This window comes from Eptesicus fuscus, chromosome 6 (genome assembly GCF_027574615.1).
Source record: "Eptesicus fuscus isolate TK198812 chromosome 6, DD_ASM_mEF_20220401, whole genome shotgun sequence".
NCBI lineage: Eukaryota > Metazoa > Chordata > Mammalia > Chiroptera > Vespertilionidae > Eptesicus > Eptesicus fuscus.
In genome coordinates, this window is record NC_072478.1 from 92,286,529 (window position 1) to 92,306,594 (window position 20,066).

The following is a 20,066-nucleotide window of genomic DNA, read 5'->3' on the forward strand; positions in this document are numbered from 1 at the left end:
CTTTAGGGGGAACCTGTGAAGCCCTCCCATTCATTCATCACCACACAGGGAGTGTGGGACCTGCCCAGACCACATATTCACACTTACCTGTGTCAGCGTGGCTCCTTCTTTATAACCTTAGAGGAAGACTTCTATTCAGCTGGTCTTCGGGTGGTTCTCAGTGACCTTTGTGCAACAATTTCCACACGTTCCTAGAAAGAGGTGAGTTCAGGATTTACTACTTGGCCACCTTGATTCCTCTGCGCCCTCCCCTGGAATTTTCCCTACCTTCTATTGGCTCAATCATTGTTGTCATAGTATGCCATATAATACTCAGAAAGTTCAAGCAACAAAGTTCTGATTTTCTCTTCAGCATAAATTTCCAGAGGATTGTACTTACAGGTAAGTTAGGAGGTTTCCAGCTCCTCTGATGGTTTGTCACCAATACTTCCCCTAAGAGTTTTTATAGATAAAGACAACTTTCTTCCAGCATTCCATTCTTTATCTTTTTGCCACACCTTGACATCAGACCATTGGGAAATTTGACTATCTTTGAAAGTCAAATTTCTCCAGTATGCCACAACCTTCTTGGTGAATGTATCCACTTCCTAACTTCAATCGATTATAAAGAGATATTAGTGGACTGGAAAACATTTGTTCTCTGCTAGGCTGTCTTTAAGATTCAGCACAGAGCTTGACTTTAGGTCAGACTCTGGAGCTGAAAGACCACGCAAATTTTGAGACTGTTTATATATGAAAGGGTTCTCAAACTACCGGAGCCAACTCCTCAACTTCTAATGAATAAACTGAGGACCAAAAAGAGGACTAGAAGATGGGAGCCACAGAAGACACACTGTGGAGCCAACACAGAAGAGAATGCCTAGTATGCCTACTCCTACTCAACTATTCTTGTTACTCAACAAACATTATTTCACCAAATATACACTGGACACCTCTTGCTAAGCAATGGAACATCCTATGGGAAGGGAGCTAGGGGGGAAGCAAACCTATAGTCTTTACCCTCAAAAGTTTAGGAAAACAAGTTACTACCTTTAATAAAAAATAAAGTAGATCCCTGGCTGATATGGCTCCGTAGTTAGAGCATTGGCCTGCACACTGAAGGGTCTCGGATTCAATTCCTAGTCAAGGGCACATACCTGAATTGCAGGTTCCATTTCAGACCTGGTCTGGTCAGTGTATGTCGGGGGAGGCAACGAGTCAATGTGTCTATCTCACATTGAAGTGTCTCTCTTTCCCCTCTCTCTCTCCTTTCCTCCACCCCTTCCACTCTCCCTAAAAATCAATGGGAAGAAAAATATCCTTCAGTAAGGATTAAAAAAAAAGGGGGGGGGGAGGATTAGGGCTATACTGTGCCCCAATATAATTGATAAAAATCCTTCCGATGTTAATAGCATGTCCATGGACACTCGAGGTTTTGAACTTGTGTATGATAAAAATGTCAGAAAACTGGATGGGAGCTATGCTCCTCACACAGCCACGGGGCAGTACCTGTGCACAGCAGAACGTTTTTCAAAGATATCATGATAGTACCATGACTTTTCCTTCCTAAAACCAAAACAATGGGTGTTGTCTTCTTAGAAACACTGACAACATCACATATTTGTTTTTGGGTGAATACTTTCACTCACAACCAGTGTGCATGATCACATGATTGTAAGACATTTCCTCCACATCCATTTTAGAAAAGATGATTGGGTCAAAGATACTTAATAACATTGGCATTTTGCAAGATTTGCTATTTATTATTATGTAAACTATTGTAAAATGTTTTCTAAAGGTGACCCATCCATAAATAAAATAAGCATATTTGTGTTTTTTTAACTTATTATTTGTTGGTATCTTTATTTCTATTTTTTGGTTAATCCTCATCTCAGGTTATTTTTCCACTGATTGTTTTGTGTGTGTGTGTGTGTGTGTGTTGTTTTTGTTGTTTGTTTTTTTAGAGAGCTTGGAATGGAGGAGGAGAGACAGAGAGAGAAAAACATCAATATGAGAGCGACACATTGATTGGTTGCCTCCCACATGTGCCCCATCTATCTGGGGATGGGATCTAGCCTGCAACTGAGGTATATGCTCTTGACCCAGAATTGAGCCCACGCTTTAGTCCAAGGGGTGATGTTCTATCCACTGAGCCAAACCAGCTAAGGTAATACGCATATTTAAGCAAGTTCCATGACCACCACCATACATGAATAGTTTAAATAATTAAAAAGGTTTTTTAAAAAAGCTCAGCCCTAACCGGTTTGGCTCAGTGGATAGAGCATTGGCCTGAGGACTGAAGAGCCCCAGGTTTGATTCCTGTCAAGGGCATGTACCTTGGTTGTGGGCACATCCCCAGTAGTGGGTGTGCAGGAGGCAGCTGATCCATGTTTTTCTATCATTGATGTTTCTAACTCTCTATCCCTCTCCCTGTCTGTAAAAAATCAATAAAGTATATTAAAAAATAAAATAAATAAATAAATAAATAAATAAATAAATAAATAAGCAAGCTCACTGCTTTCTCTGGGAAAAGGGAGTCACACCATAAGCAGAAGGAATTTCAGCAAAAACTAAGAAGAAAAATAATTACTGTGAGTAAATGAGTAACTTGGAATGCCCTTAATAGTTTCAGTCAAGGTACTACAGAGGATCCTGAAGCCTGGAACTAACATTTCTGACTCATACTGCTCTTTGCCCAGATTCCAGAGAAAATCGGCCCAAATCTGAGCCTTCCTTAAGCTTGAGAACTTTTCACCCTAATGGTGCAACTGTCCTTTACCCACTTCCCAACTGAGTCCCAGAAAAGGTTGGTGGAAAATCTTAAAAATTACAGCTTTAGGGCATCTCAGCTTATCTCTAGAAGGATCCACACTTTCTCAATAGAAATCTGGAGACAAAGTAATGTGGTTTAGTTTGATTTTTAAATGTAAATGAAAATGAAATTGGTTTTTATTATGTTGTTTTATTAACTGCAAAATACCTCACATGGTTGCTTTTACATATTAAAGGAGGCCTAATCAGTGGATACAGCATAGGCCTGTGGATGGAGCATAGGCCTGTAGGTAGAAGGGTCCCTGGTTTGATTCTGGTCAAGGGCAAATGCCCTAGTTGCTGGCTGGATCCCCAGGGGGGTGGCATGCAGGAGGCAGCCAATCAATGATTCTCTCTCATCATTGATATTTCTATCTTTCTCTCCCTCTCCCTTCCTCTCTGAAATCAATAAAAATATATATGTTTTAAAAATGGAAAAGGTACATGTGAAAGTATCTGATAGCAAGCATAGAGTATGCACCAAATAATTTTTAGCTTTGATAAAACTTTCCCAGAAAAAATAAAAGAAAATTTAAATTTCAATGGGAACAAGCTTAAGGGACACCGGAAGTCAATTGCAGCACACCTTGCAGATTATGCAGGATCAATCCTCCACCACTCACAATAAAGTTAGCCTGGATCTTTTTGCTGTGGCAGGGCCCTGCCTTCAGTTTATAAAAATAACACATGGTGCAGCACCATAAAGGGAAGTACAAATGAGGAACCACTTGGAATTTCTGCTTCCAGAATTTCAAACCTAGAAAAAGGAATAGACAGATAAATAGTAAGACCTTACTTTTTCAGTCTCAAATGATAAAGGGGCCCTCCTTTTCACAGCTGGTGAGTCTCTTAGGCAGAGCTCTGGGAGAGAAAAAACCCTAAAGCACTTCTATAAACAGATCATATATTCAATATTATTACTCTGATTAAGTTACCACTTGTCATCTCCAGGGCACTGGTAGTAGCTTTTCGTTCTTCTTTCTGCCATCTGTCTCATTCCAAGAAATTGATGGAAAGTGGATCCCACTCAGGTTCACTGCCGGCCTGACCTTTAACTTACTTAACCTGTCCCAGGCTTCATATCTTTCTTTCTTTTTAAGTGAAGGAGAGTTTATTAGTGAAGCAGTTTGGCAAAGTGGCTATGCCACAGACAGAGCGGCCTTCCTTTCTTTCTATGAAGTGAAGGGCAGACAGGAAAACCCTGCTATAATGCTTAAATCTTGCCTTTTAATTACAAAAGAAAACAGAGATCATCTAATACCTACACAAGCACCTAAAAGGAAAAAGGAAAAGTCTACATCTTGAGCATTTACTCCTGTGGGATAAACATATTCATTTGGGTACATTCTTCCAGATTTTTTTAAATCCATGTCCCTTCACTTGAGGATAGAACCAGGGGACTGGAAACCATGGGCACCAAAGACCTGATACCAGGGCAGAGCCCCTTCCCTCTGCCTCCATGTATTTCTGGGACCAGGACCAGGACCATGTGCAAGCTCTTATCAAGAAGAGGAGGGTCTCCCAGACCTTTTTAAGGTAAAGAAAAAATTTCTATCACTTATATATACTATTCTAGAACATTTTTTAACTTATCAATAAAGCATTCCCCTCTGACAAGTGACATAGGTTTCACCTGCTTCCTCGCTGTTCTATTCAAAGGGACTAAAATAGCACCTGACAAAGCAGATGCCATAAATGTTCACAGAATGAATGGATGGAATCACTTCTCCTGCCTGTCAGACTAGAAGTTCTATGATGTAAGGGATATGTCTATTTGGTCTCTCTCTCTGGTCTCAGCATCAGATTACCTGGCATATAGTAAGCACTAATAAATAATTGTTAAATTAGCAAAACAACTCAAAGATGAAATTACCTTGAATACATCTTACCTGCCTCAGTGTGCTGATTGATCACAATAATCAACTATTCCCCTATCAGTGGAAAGAAGTTTTTGCAAATATCATTGTAATGATCACCCAGGTATACATACCCTTTTTTAAATATTTCTGTGGGGTAAGAATGTCCTTTGGAGGAAAACCACTGATGTGTTCTAAGTGTCTTCTGAAGACCCCTCCCTCCAGGCATCTAACATCCATGGCAGGCAGCTCAGCAGCAGGTTGGTCATCACCTAGGGAGGGGCAGTTTTCAGACAGTGACAGGTGCATGTTGTTGATTGATTCCCTATGTGCTGGGGAGGGCTCCACAGAAAGGGGGAAATGGACAAGGGAGGAACAGACTTCCAAGAGCCTGACATTGGAGATGATGCAGAAACAACAGCCACTTTTGCCTATATAAGAGCACAGATGGAGCTTGGAGACTGTGAATTCTCTAAGAAGTGAGGTGACAAAGTTCTGTCTGAGTACTTCAATGGAAGGGCTTTCCAGAAAGCTACCTTTCTGCGTATTTAATGTTTTCACTCCAAAGATGTTTAGTAAATTTGTCTTATGTCTCACACAGAAACAACAAATAAGGAAGGCAGAGCTAGTCTCCACAGTCTTGGAATGGAAGCTTAGAGACCACTGTCTTTCCACCAAGGGATCTGAGGCTGATAAGTACAGATTGCTGCAGCCCTTCGTCTTCCTTCCACCAGGAAATGGAATAGGCATCCCAGTCACTGCTTCTTCTTCTATGGAAAACATGGCCCAGGTTCTCTCCTGAATGGAGAAGTTGGTCAGAGACATTTCCCTCTGAATTCACCCCAGCCAGAACTTGACAACATACATGAGTGCACTTCCTTCTTTCCCCAGGAGCTACTGCCACACCATGGCTTGCTTGGCCGGCTTCTTCGCTGGAGAAGGAGAGTGTAAGTTGGTATCTGTAGGAGAGTCTTCATTCAAAGAAGTTTAAACGTTAAGACTCAAAGGAAACTTTCAAGGCCATCTAGTCTACTCCAGTAGTTTCTTCATCTTTTATGAGTCACCCTTCTCTTAGAAAATCAGTGGCCCCTGTAGACTTTCTGTACCAAAAAAAGGCATGCATACATCTCAGCATGTAATTCCCTCCATCCCCCCTTTTCAGGAGCTTCTTGGACACATCATGGGACTGAAATTCCTGGAATTCAGGAGACTCCACATTAAGAATTCCTACTCCACAGAGAAGCTCATTTGAGTTCTAATGCCCTGATTAGCAGTCTCTGAGTTGACTAACCTGTTGGCTGGAATGCAGAGATAAGGGAGTAACAAGTCTGAGTACTGGGTAGGTCATGGTTCAATCGTTTTTGTGAGCTAATTACCTTCAGAAAATGGAAAAAGAATGCTGGGTAGCTGCAGGCAGAATCTTAAGGTCAACCAGCTGACACATCTGACAGTTTTTGAAGAAGACAATATAAACTCAAAAAGAAAGCTGGGGCCTGGCTAGTGTGGCTAATTGGTTGGAGTGTCATCCCATGCACCTAAGGGCTGTGGGTTCCATTCCCATTCAGGGCACATACCCAGGTTGCAGGTTGACTCCCTGGGGGCATAACCAACTTGTGTTTCTCTCTCTCTCTCTCTCTCTCTCTCTCTCTCTCTCTCTCTCTCTCTCTCTCTTTCTCTCTCTCTCTCTCCTTCTCCCTTCCTCTCTCTCTAAAATCAATAAAAACATATTCTCTGGTAAGGATTTTTTTAAAAAGAATCTGGGTCTGATGGCATAGCAGTACATGATGCTTGACTGGGTCTTGACTAGTGGAGAAAAATAGAATAATGTGAGGAACACTGAGCAAATCTGAATTACTCTTAATTTTCTTAGATATAATTATATCATTGTCTGATCTAAGAGAATATCTTTATTCTTAGGAGGTATAGATTAAAGTTTAGTGACATGTCAAGATATCTGAAACATCATTTTTAAAAAGTGTGTATGAATAGAGAACTAGATAAAGGAGACATAGTAAAATGTTAAATTACACATCTTGGCGAAGGATACTATTGTTCCTTGTACTATTAGTTCAATTGTTCTGTAGTCTAGAACAATTTTAAAAAACAAAACATAAATAAATATGTTATGTATCCAATCATATTTGAGTTTGAAATCTGTCTCTGTCACTAACCAGCCATATAATCTTGGGTTTTGTTATTTCATTTACTGAGGGACTATTTAATGTGTTACACACTGTTTCATGTAGCAAGAGACACAGCAGGAAATAAAACACACATCCCATGAAGGTTACTATACTAGAAAAACTTGTCTCAGGATCCTCATTTGTAAAATGGGAATAATTATTACTCTATCTTTCCAGGCTGCTGTAAGAATATTTATTCATTCATAATAAAATATTTATTAAGTGCCTACTAAGTATCAGGTGGTGTGGCAGCAGATATAATTGCGTATATATATATATATATATATATATATATACAGTTATATATATATACATATACATATATACATGTATACATATATACATATATACATATATATATGTTTTATGTCAGAGAGGAAGTAAGAGGGAGAGAGAGAGAGATAGAAATATCAATGATGAGAGAGAATCATTGATTGGCTGCCTCCTGCAAGGCCCACAATGGGGATCGAGTCCTCAATCAGGCATGTGCCCTGACTGAGAATTGAACCGTGACCTCCTGGTTCATAGGTTGATACTCGACCACTGAGCAGCGCCAGCCAGGCAGGATACAACTGTTAATGTGGCAGACAAGTTCCTTGTTTTTTATGGAGTTTATCTTTATAGGTAGAAATGGACATTAACCAAATGATGTCACAAAACAATAGATTAATGCATATAAATGTTACCTATGAATGTTATCACATTGCAGGTTTCAGTTCTAAGAAAGAATAGTGACAGAGAAAATCTAAATCATTGACAAATATTTTACTTGATCTTTTTGACTTCTGACTATTTACTGTAGACTCTTTTGTCTTCATGAATATACTTAGTCTAAAATTATTATTAGTTTATATAGTATTCAATAGGTAGAGTCTTCTTTTTCTTAAAATATACTACATTCTACCAATATAACAAACATTGCTAAAATGAAGTGAAAGTTATGTACGCTATATGTAAATGGCATTGGGGTGGATGCATGTGTCTGTACGTACCTATGTGCATATAATCAGGAATGGACACTAACACTGCAATATAAAGGACCAGTAGTCCTCAAACCTATTTAGACATTAGAATCACTTGGGAAGCTTTATAAAAATACCTATGCTTAGAGTTTATCTGTAAAGAATCAGGTGTATCTGCTCTGGTGATGACAACAGACTGTATAAGTGATTCTAATGAGTTAAGAACACCTGGACTGGACTATAAAAGCCCTGAGAGTAGATTCTTCATTTCTTGTTTACCTATGGGGCCCACCCAGAGCCTGGATGTAGTAGATACTCCATCAATTGAAGAGTCAGTTGACTGAAAAGGCCCATTAATATAGAAATAAATAAGCACTTCCTGTCATGGGGAGATGACTTCTATACCTTAACATTGGGACTAAGGAAGCTAGTGGGATCAAGAAGTAAACAGAGCAGCATGTTTGCATTTCATACCTCCAGGCCAAAAGCGAAAAGAAAGCATAAGATTAGATCCCAGAGTCCCAGGGCAGGACTTCTAAGATCAAAGATCGAAGCCAGCCCTAGCCAATTTGGATCAGTAGCTAGTGCTTCGGCTTGTGAACTGAAGGGTCCTGGGTTCAATTCCAGTCAAGGGCACATGGCCGGGTTGTGGGCTCGATCCCCTGTGTGAGGTGTATAGGAGGCAGGCAATCAATGATTCTCTCTTATCATTGATATTTCTATCTCTCTCCCCCTCTCTCTTCCTCTCTGAATCAATAAACATATATTTAAAAAAATAAGATTTAAAATAAAAACATCAAAGCCATTTTAGTGTAGAAACCTCCAAGATTCTCACTTTCCCCTACCCCATCCTTGAATATTCTTACCTGGAATTATGTAACTTCTCTTTCCTCTGAGAATCTCCCAGGTAAGAAGGGAGTATTAGAGATTTTGCTCCCTGGCATATATTATCAGTTGGCTCAAATAAACTCATAAAATAATTTTTTTAAGTTTCAAAAAAGTAAATTAAAAATACTTTCATTAAAAAAAGATATAAGATATAAAATGGGCTGACTGGAGGCAAGGACTATTTAAGGAAATCTAGTCTCCCCTTATATATTAAATTAAATCAAACTACCAATGTGTTCCTTGGTTTTACATGAACTATGCTAGAAAGTAATCAAGATGCATTTTTCATATTTTACAAACACATGGAACACCTACTGTGTGTCTGCTAGGTGGTATGCTAAGTACCAAGGACATAATAGGTGAATTATGAGACCTGACTTTATGAAGCTTTTGTTTTACTAAGGGAGCCCTTTTACAAAGGTAAATAACAAATTAATTAAAAATAGTCATAATAATAATTTCTAATTGTGATGTGATATAAAGGATACCAATAATGTATTAAAACTACTAACAGAGATGGGGGTCAGGAAAGCACTCTCAGAAAAGGTGACCTTTAAAGTCAATGCTGAAAAAAGTCAGCCACATGAACAGCCAGAAGGAGCATTCCAGGCTGAGAGAACCCCTGATAAAGATCAAGGTGAGTGCCAGAAATTGAAAAGATGTCTGGAATAAGATAGTGACCCAAGCCTAACCAGTTTGGCTCAGTGGATAGAGCATCAGCTGGGGACTGAAAGGTCCCAGGTTCTATTCCGGGCAAGGGCATGTACCTTGGTTGCAGGGACATCCCCAGTAGGAGCTGTGCAGGAGGCAGTTGACCGATGTTTCTCTCTCATCAATGTTTCTAATTCTCTATCCCTTCCCCTTCCTCTCTATAAAAAATCAAAAAAATATATTAAATTTTAAAAAAAAAGAGAGTGGCCCAAGATAAGGTCTGAGAGGTCAGCTAGAGCTAGATCCTAAGGGACCATTTAAGTCACAATCAAGGGGTTAAATTCTATTCTAAGACCTGCAAGAAATGGCAATGTGCAGAAATACAATGTGATTGGGCTGAAGAGGATTACTCAGGCTGCTATGAGAAATGTGGATTAAAAGGAGGGATAAAATAGTGAGGAGACAAGTAAAGATGATGGTGCCTCAGAGTAAGGTGGTAACTAATAGACACTCAGAATAATGACTAGATTTTAGATATATTTTGGAGAAAGACTGTAGAAACTGATCTTGAATTGTGTGGTAGCGGGGAGGAAAGAGAGGATTCAAGGATGGCTCCTTGCTTTCTGGCTTAAGAAACCAGATGGATATGGTGATGGGAAGGGCCAGGAAGAGAGAGGTTGCATTCTGGGAAGGTATAATATAGAATCTAGGGTTCCCCTGAACATGTTAGATGAGAGGGACATCTAAGTGGAAGTATCAGTTGGCAAACACTCTGACAGTTAGAGATATTATTACAGGCACCTCTCACAGACACTTGAGTTAGAGGGAGAAGGCTGTCACCACCTCAATTCTTGTCTTCTGACATGGATGAATGCAAACCAGTGACTCCAGATGATTGTGTTGTGAGAAAGCCAATTCATTAATAAAGTAAAGCATGCACATTTCTTAAAGAAGCAAGGCAAGCAGATCTTCCATCCTTCAGAACATGCAGATGGGCTTTCTTGGCCTATCCTAGGAATGAGTGTGGTGTGGGTTAGGAGCAGTTGTTGTTGGTTTTTGCCTTATGTACTTTTCTGTCTATAGATTTTTAAATTCCTCTACTGCATGTCCTGGTACAGGTTAACTCTGAAGATCTCTCTCCCTTACTTTGCTATGGCTTTCACAGACTATATGAGAAGCACCTGACAATTACATTCCAAAACTGCTGGATTCTCTATTTAAACAGTGGCATGACATATGACTGCACCCTCCCTCCTGCTCCCTCCTCTTTACTGTCTTTTTGTTGGTTTCAGGTTGATCTAAGCTATGTATACTCTGGTTGGGAGTGGATGCATTAAAATTCTCCTTCTCTCCCACTTCCTCCTTCTCTCCTGCATTCTTTGGAGACATTAACCATTTGCTATCAAGTGTCCTTGGTTGGGGGAAGATAAGGGATTGCTATTTACAAGCTGGCTGCAGGCTGCTAAACTGTTTGACCTTGTTTATTTTTCTCATTTCAGTTTCCAAAGTTCTCCTGTCCTGGATTTTTTCAAGCTTCTTACTAACCTATAACAATACTAAGGATGGCATTTAAGTCTATGGAAATAATAGGTCTTCATGTAGAAGTATAGAAAGAGGAACATGGCCAGTCCTGAGGATTCTCAACATTTAAAAGTCACACAGAATAGGTAATAAAAATGACTGGAAATGGATGGCCAATGAAGTATGAGAGTGGTGTTTCAGAAGGCAAGAGAAGGAAGACTTTCCAGAATGAGAATCAACTTAATTATTGCTCAAAGATTGATTAAAATGAAGACTGAGGTGTCTATTGCATTAGCAAATGGGAGGTCATTGGTGAGCTCGGGTAAAGTATTTCCTTGATGCTTTAGGGTAGAAGCTATATGGTAGGTTGACAAGTATGGGGGTGAGTGACAAATAGGAACAACTCTTCTGAGAAATATGGCTGGGAAGGAGAGCAGAGCAATGGTCGTAGCTGGAGAGGAATGTATAAACTAGAACATGTTTTTATACCAGTGAAAATAGCATAAATAGAAAGCATGAGATAAGTCTAGAGAGAGGGAGGAAAGGAGAGTCAACAAAGTCTTGACTGCAGCAAAGCAGATGGAACAGGCCTTTGATATTTCAAATTGAGGGAGAAATGAGGAAGACTTGAATGGCAATGAGGTTTGGATGTTCATCTCAGAGCACACTAGAAAGATATAGGATTGCTGGGCATTACTGAATGCCAATATATGGCTTTGATGCCTTGACTTAAAACTTGTCACCTTGGTTGTAAGATTTTCTTGAGCAACTGCTAGGAAAGAGATTACAAGTCAAAAACAACTTCCTCATCTGTTTCTATAAGTATCTATAATTTTGGGGTGAGAGAGAGAGAGAGAGAGAGAGAGAGACAGAGTGTGTACAAAATGTCAGACTCTTTCAAGTCCTCATACCCTCCCTTCAAACACTTTACACATACTAAAATGGTCCCTAATATCCAGGCCTTGGCAGAACTTAAAAAGATAGTGTTATCATTGCTCCTTATCAACCCATAGATAACATTCATGTGATCAATGCACAAAAAACACTGCTATGTCATTGGCCTTGTTCACTGGCCCTGGACTAGTTTGTGACTAATCAAGAATCCTAGCCCTAACCAGTTTGGCTCAGTGGATAGAGTGTCGGCCTGTGGACTGAAACCCAGGTTCAATTCTGGTCAAGGGCATGTACCTTGCTTACGGGCACATCCCCAGTAGGAGGTATGCAGGAAGCAGCTGATTGATGTTTCTCTCTCATTGATGTTTCTAACTCTCTATCCCTTTCTCTTCCTCTCTGTAAAAAAATCAATAAAACATTAAAAAAAAAAAAAAAGAATCCTAACCCAGGGCTCATTTTTCCCAGCACAGGTTTATCTCAACCACCTTCCTTTTCTTTATTTTTTTACGTCAGACTCTATCTCATGTACAGAAACATCCATGTATCAATTCTTAAGCCATTTCCTCACTTTTTCCTAATTCCATTCATTTGAAATCCTCTGAACTCAGAAACCACCTAAAGGCTTCCTCCCGCGCCCATGTAACCTTACCTGACCCAAGTTCCTCGGGGGTGAACATCCTTGGAAAGGCTGTAGAGAAGGCTCTCCATGAAGTCCAAGCAGGGGTGACCTTGGCTAGTGTCAGAAAGCAATGTAAGAAGGAGGCTTCCCTGAGAGCAGAGAGCTTGTTTCAAGGAATCCAAAGGGAAATAAATAAAGAGAAACACATGCTCACCTTCAAACCTGGACACCTTCCTTGAGAGTATATCACACTTTTAAAATGTTCATTACACATTTTAAGAACTGTCATCAATGTCACAGTCTAATAGTTAATAATGGAACTAATAGCCACACACTAAATGCTTTTCACAATACATCTCCTAAAATCCTTCTAATGGCCAATATGATGGGCACTATCATATTTCATACCGGAGAAGGTCACACAGTTTAAATAACTGGTGCAATATTACATAGCTAGTAAGTGGCAGAACTGGAGTTGAATTCAGCTCCATCAGCCACAAGCACATGCTCCCTAAACCTTAAAACATGCAAGCACATGCACCCCCCGCGCACACCCACAGTTCAGTGGGTCTCAATCCTGGCTGCAGGCGGGAGAGAAGCACCTGGGGAAGACTTCGTAAACTCCCAGTGCTCAGGCTCTATCTCCAGAGACACTGGTTTCTCAGGTTTGTGGGTCGGGCTCAATATTTATCATGTTAAAAAGCCCCCCACATGAATCTGATGAGCAGTCAGGGTCCAACCACTGATCTAGGCCTTTCCTGCCATTATATAGATCCTATCCCTAAGTTTCCATATAGATGAAGGAATTAAATGTGGCTGGGCATTGCTTGTGGACCAGTAAATCTTAGGGGCCAACCACCAGGGTTGTCATTGGGAAGGACAGATGTGAGAACAATTAGTATATTTAACATGATCTGCAGGGGATTACTCATAAAGAAAATATGCAAAGTACACTCACCTGGTTTGATGTGTAACTTCAGGTTTGATTTTTTATCATTCATTAGGCCTGAGAATTGGATACAGCAGCAATAAGTCCCACTGTCACATTCTCTATGGTCAAGGACACATCTCCTCTGTGGACATCCCCCTTAGCTGGTATCTGCTGGATCTTTGATAGCTCAAGTCCCTTCCTTCAGTTCTGAGCATCATACTCTGACATTCAAATACTCAGGCAAGAGGTTCTCAGAGGTGGTTGGAGAGTAGTGGCAGGGCAAATAAGCATTATGACCCACTCCGATTGTGCATGACCCTTGCAAAGACCCTGGACAAAGAGAAAAGGAGAGCAAGGTGTAGGCGATGAGTGAGATTAGTCCACTTCAGGAAAAGTGCAAGTAATGCTTGCAGAGTAAAGAAACCACTGCTGCTCTCCAGTTTAAAGGAGGATCCACTAAGGCAATGACTCTCAGACTTGAGGGGCATTTTAACCACTGGGAATTCTGGTTAAAACACAGATGTGTGGCCAGACCAGCATGGCTCAGTGGTTGAGCTTCATCCTATTAACCAGTAGGTCATAGTTCGATTAGTTCGATTCAGGGTCAGAGCACATGCCCAGTAGGGAGTGTGCAGAAGGCAGTCAATCAATGATTCTTACTCATCGTTGATGTTTCTCTCTCTCTCCCCCTCTTCCTTTCTCTCTGAAAGTATATATATATATATATATATATATATAATTTTATAATATATAATTTTAAAAGTTACAGATGTGTGGGCTCATCTACTAGAATTCCTGATTTACTCAGTCTGGGGTGGGGCCTAAAAATTTGTATTTCTAACAAATTCCCTGGAATTGCTGACATGGCTGGTGTGGAACCTCACTTTGAGAACCAATGTGCTAGGAGAGACTTGTGGCCCAGTCCTGTGAACAATGGAGGGCAGGGCTGATGGAAATAGTCAGAAAATGAAAACAGTTCAGCTATATGGGCTAGTTATCAGTTCATCAATGAAGGTCAATTATGCTAGCAACATTCCCTCTTTATCTCCTTTTTTCTTAAAGCACCAGGCACACAATGAATAAAAACCCTTGCCTGAATTAAGAAGCTAATTTTTGGCTATTTTGAGGTTTAAAATTAATTACCTGTTAAATAATATAAATACACAATGAAACCATATAAATATGTATGGAAAGTATATTCTCAACTCTTTCCCACTTCCTGTCTCTGCTTCCCAGAGTCTATACATTAAGAAGCATCTGTGTAGGCAAATACCCTGTTACACAAACAGAAAAAAAGAAATCTACTATGCACATTGTTCTTCTCTTTCTTTTCCAATTAATATTATGAATTAGAGACATTTCATATCATTGTTTAGTTAGTAATACTGTTTGCATCATATATACATCACAATTTATTTATTTTGTTCCACTTCCTCTGCTTGCAATGAATCGTGTGTTAGTCCAGCTGGTTACCACACAAGGTAGAAACACATGCATTCATTCACAAAGTCAGTCAATTGGTCAGTGATGACCATTGTTTATGAAGCACCTACTATGGGTCAGACACTGGACTAGGAGCTAGAGAATACCATAATGAATAGCATGTTCGTTACCTCACATTTATGGGCCCTTTCCACTCCACCGCAAGCCTAATTCTTAACCTTGTTCTACCACAAATTGGCCTACATCATACAACCTTGCTGGATCTCAGTCTCTTCATTTATAAAACTTACCAAAGGAGGAATTTGTGTTAATATTCTGACTTTGATCTGAACTTTTAAACTCTTCCACTTAGGGAAGACACAGTCTTGTCACCAATGCTCTTTCTCCCCTCCTGTGGGTGGAATTAAGGGGACCTCAATATTCTATTTCATCTCATATACATAAGGTATCCCCTCCCCACCTACCTCAGGGGCTTCAGGCATCATTTGATGGAAAATATTGAATTACCGCCACACTCTCCATCACTGAGCTAACATCTCAGCCCAAACAGTCTCAGCCTTGGGAGAGTGACTTTTATCTTAGAAACTTAGAAGCCAAGGGTTCTTTACAAAAGGCAAGTGAGATCACAGTCTGGAGTTCTCAAAACCCATGGTCTTCTTCTGTCTTTCCTTCCTGCATTTCTCTGTCACCCACCTTTATGCCATCAAATGCATTTAATATAAACCCCCAGCTTTTTCAGCATGAGCACTTGCAGAGCATCACAGAGCTAGCAGTTACTCAAGAGATCATAGTCAACCTCTTCATTTTATAGACAGGGAGACTGGGACCTGAGAAGCCCAGAGGCACAGGATCGGTAATTTCAAATGAGAACACAAGTCCCTAAGCTCTAGATTGTTCCACTATAAACCATGTTTCATGAACTTGATATTTGCCCTTGATATGTCTGCCCATAAAACTAATAACAACCAGCAAATGCCCATATTCAAATGTAAGGAAGAGTCAATTAACCATGGGTTCAGGGCTCATATTTATGAAACAGCATGTGGTATGTGAATTATCTCCCAATAAAGCTGCTAAAAAAGGACAAAATTTCAGCTAACATTCTGGCCAGGACTCTCGCTGGGCATTTGCTAGGGTCATTCTGCCAACTTCCTGTCCCTGACTGGGCTGAGTTTACTGTACTCTCTCGAATAAGTCCTTTCTTGCTGCCAGGAAGAGTTCTAGAAATGCGTGCAGTCCTGCAATGGCTTCTGGCCTTTAAAAAAATTACTGCAAACATTACGCGATGCCCCTCCTTGTATATACATCTTGCACTATCCAATTGCACCTAATTCTTACAGTTCATATACCAGTAAAAGTCCCTGATTATCTAAAAAAAGAGTTATCCAAAATAAACGAACAAACAAAGTCAAAACAGACATGGAAGCAAAGAGAGACTCATGGAAGCAAAGAGGTGGTTACCAGAGGCAGAAGAGAGTGGTGAACTGGATGAAAGAGATGAAGGGATTAAGAAGTACAAATTGGTTAAAAGAAAAAAAATAAATCACAAATTGGTAGTTATAAAATAGTCATGTGGATGTAAAGTATAGCATATATGAAAATACAGTCAATAATATTGCAATAACCAGGTAAAAGCCAGGTAGGTATTGGGGGGACACTTTTTATTATTTTTATTTTTTAAAAAATATATTTTATTGATTTTTTACAGAGAGGAAGGGAGAGGGATAGAGAGTTAGAAACATCAATGAGAGAGAAACATCGATCAGCCGCCTCCTGCACACACCCCCTACTGGGGAATGTGCCCGCAACCAAGGTACATGCCCTTGACTGGAATGGAACCCAGGACCCATCAGTCCGAAGGTCTATACTCTATCCACTGAGCCAAACTGATTAGGGCTGGGGGAACACTTTTTAAAATACATGATTGTCTAACCACTATGCTGTACACCTGAAACCAGCACAAGATAATATCAAAGGTAAACAGTAGTTGAAAAATAAAAAATAAAGAAAATAAACCAAAAATTAAAATAAATAAAGTGGCTCTTCATCCTAAATCAATCAATCAATAAATATATAAACAATGTTTTCTTAGAATAGATTCACAAGTGTACCAAATTTACCCCACTTGGGAAAGGTGTTAACGGTGAATATGCTGAGTTACTTGGGAAAATCTGTATTTTCTACTCAATTTTGTTTGTGAGCTTTAAACTGCTCTAAAAAATTAAGTTCATTGAAAAATGTATCAGTCATCCTCTAAGTGCTTTTTTAGGCTCAGCAGATTCAGCATTTACCAGACAGAGCAACCCCCATCTCAGCAGTCCACAGTATAAAACAAAGAAGGTTACCTTAGAGCAAACCCTCACAGGCCAACGGGACTTTCTGCTTTGCTTACTTTTACAACTTGTGGAAGAAAACGTTAGTTCTTAGGAAGCCCGGGACAGTCAGCTAGACAGCTGCGGGCTGGCTTCCTGAGAAGCTTTCGAACACGTGGCAGCGTCCATTTTTTCATTCCCAGGGCTGCCACCAATATAATGCTGTTGCCATGCCAGCCAGACACAGGAAAGATCTGCTATCACCCAGCGTCTGCCCACCTGTCCCGGCCCGCTGTTGATATTCTGTTTTAGTCTGTATCTTTTATGCTTTCCCAGAGCTCTCCTCACACAGAACAAGAACACAAGTTCTCACCTTCCCTTGCCAAGTCCTTCCAGGTCAGTGGTTCTCAGCCTCAGCTACACATTGAAATCACGTTGGGGCGGGGGGAAACTCTTTCTGGCCCCACAGCTGAGATTCTGATTGACTTGGTCTGGACATGCATAGTCAGCCACGCTTTCCAGGTGATTCTAATGGACAGCCAAGGTTGCAAAGCACGGGTCTCAGAGAGTCCTTGAGGTGCATGCAGACTCCAGACAAGAGTGGTTTCTATCTCATAAAAAGTTTTAAAGACACTTAGCTCTTATCCGCCTCCTCTTCCCCAGCACACACAGGGAGGTTCTAGGAAATATTATTTCGATTTTTTCTCCAATTTTCACAGGTATGTACTAAGCACCTACTATGTATAAGCTGGGTGCTGAGAAACTGCATACACTTCCCTCAAACAGCTCAATATACAAAGCGTCCTCAACCCACACATCTTAATACAAAGCACTAAGTTATAGGGTCACTACAGTCACTAATTATGCTTATAGTTTGGACAGATTCCATTTGACAAGCCTTTGTCCTGGCTCAGAGGCTGTGCCAACCAGAAAAAGGAAGGGGGGTGTCTCTGTAATTCACCCAGATGTGCCCCACATGCTAGGTAGGGCCCTGGCCTCATGCAGAATGACCCAAGCTAGGCAATAGCACCATGCCTGGCATATTCGTCCAGTGGCTAAAAAAGGCTCCACAGAGGTGTTCACAAAAGAAGATTAATTCTGACTATAGGGATGAGATCCAGCAGGGCTTAAGAGGTGACATTTAGGCTGAACCTTAAATATATGCCCAGTGAAAATACAGGAGACAAGCTTTCCCCAAAGATGGGTTGAGCTTCAGAGTGAGAGTGGGCATTTGAGGAGTTTCTCTCCACTAGAGTACAGCGGGGAGGGGTTGCATGAAGCAGGCAAGGGAGAAGTGGTGAGGAGCTTACTATGGACTAGGGTCTCTTACCCACTGGGAAGCAGTGGGGGGATTTTCAGCTAACATGGAACACAATCAGATCTTGGTTTTATGTTATTTTTTAAATATATTTTATTGATTTCAGAGGGGGGCGGGGAGAGGGGCGGGGAGAGAGAGAGAAATATAAATAAGAATCATTGATCAGCTGCCTCCTGCATGCCCCACACTGGGGATCAAGCTCACATCTCAGGCTTGTGCCCTGACCAGGAATAGAACGATGACCTCCTGCTTCATAGGTCAACGCTCAACCAGCGAGCCACACCAGCAGGGCAGATCTTGGTTTTTTATTTTTATTTATTTATTTATATTTTTATTGAGGTATTATATGTGTACATATCTTACTATTACCCCCCCACCCCACACCCACACATGCCCTCCCCCCCCCCAGAGTTTTGCGTCCATTGTTTATGCTTATATGCATGCATACAAGTCCTTCGTTTGATTTCATAACTCCCCCACCTTTCCCAAACTTTCCCCCTGTACTTTGAAAGTCTGTTTGATGCTTTACTGTCTCTGTATCTATCTTTTTGTTTAAATTACTAGTACACTGTAGGCTAGGGTGACAAAGGGCTCAGCGGACATTGGGGAAAGACACCAATAGCCACCACACTCTGAAGTCAGCTCCAACGTCCCTAAGGGAACTTCAATTAGATTCCCAGGTATTCTAAGTCCCACATACTCCACGCTGACATCTAGTAGTCAAGGCCCATAAGGCACCACCTTACATTTTGATGGCTACCATCACATTTTCTCTAGATGAAGCCATGACTTTTTTCCTATTGCCTCAGAAAAACTGATGAAATCAAGAGTCAAAGAGACAGTCTTGGGAGGATGTGTATCTCCAGACTGCTCAAAGCTGTCCAAAACCAACTGACCAAAGCCTCTGATTAGGAGGAGAGCAAAAGATAAATTATCTCTTTACTTCCAGATAGCACGTTAACAAATGAAAGTATAATTTGGTGGTGCATAGACCGTTTAACCCTTTACATGAAAAGTGTTTTGTTTCCTAAGAGTGGGAGCCTTCTCAAACATGTGTTCATAGGGCCCTTTGCATCCAGCCCCTGTGAGAGAAAGTGCCCAGGTCTCCAGCTAATCTCTTTCCAAAACTCCTCACTCACTTTGCTGCAGCCACTCGAGCTTGCTTGCTTAATTAATTAATTAATTTATTTATTTATTTATTTATTTATTTATTTAAAAGAATAGTTTATTGATTTTTAGAGAGAGAGAGGGAGAAGAAAAAACATCAATGTGCAACATACATCAGCTTCTTCCTGCATGTTATGTTGTCTTGAATTTAAAAGAAAAACACTGTAGTTTGGGGAAAAATGTATAAACCATGTTAATCTCATCCTATTTGGGAAACCAAGTAGACAATGCTTAACATTATTTGCCCATATAACCTTTTTTCAGAGGTGCTATTAATTTTCTAGAGTTTTGCAGCTACATGTCAAAAATGTTGCCTTCAAAAACAAGCATCCTGCCCTCCTAGGCCACTACGGTGTGTGTAGCACTGAACCTCAAGTGTGAATTATTTCAGAATTAATTCAAATTGAAATTACTACCCAGCCTTGTGAACTATTCATGTTGAAATGTTTCTGATATGAAGGGGAAAAATGTTTCTGGTGGCTAAAAACATCCTTACCTTTTTTCGTTAACTCTCTTGGCAAAACCAAAAAT

The 20,066-nt window shown here is 40.4% G+C and overlaps 1 protein-coding gene and 1 non-coding gene across 2 annotated transcripts in view; both read right to left on the reverse strand.

Moving 5' to 3' along the window:
- LOC114235362 (hepatitis A virus cellular receptor 1 homolog) overlaps nt 1–20,066 on the reverse strand; it is a 79,636-nt gene that overhangs the window by 48,537 nt on the left and 11,033 nt on the right. The window lies entirely within an intron of this gene.
- Nucleotides 4,157–4,306, reverse strand: LOC114235385 (small nucleolar RNA SNORA57). The gene has a single exon (XR_003621591.1). It is a non-coding gene; the product is annotated as a small nucleolar RNA SNORA57 (small nucleolar RNA).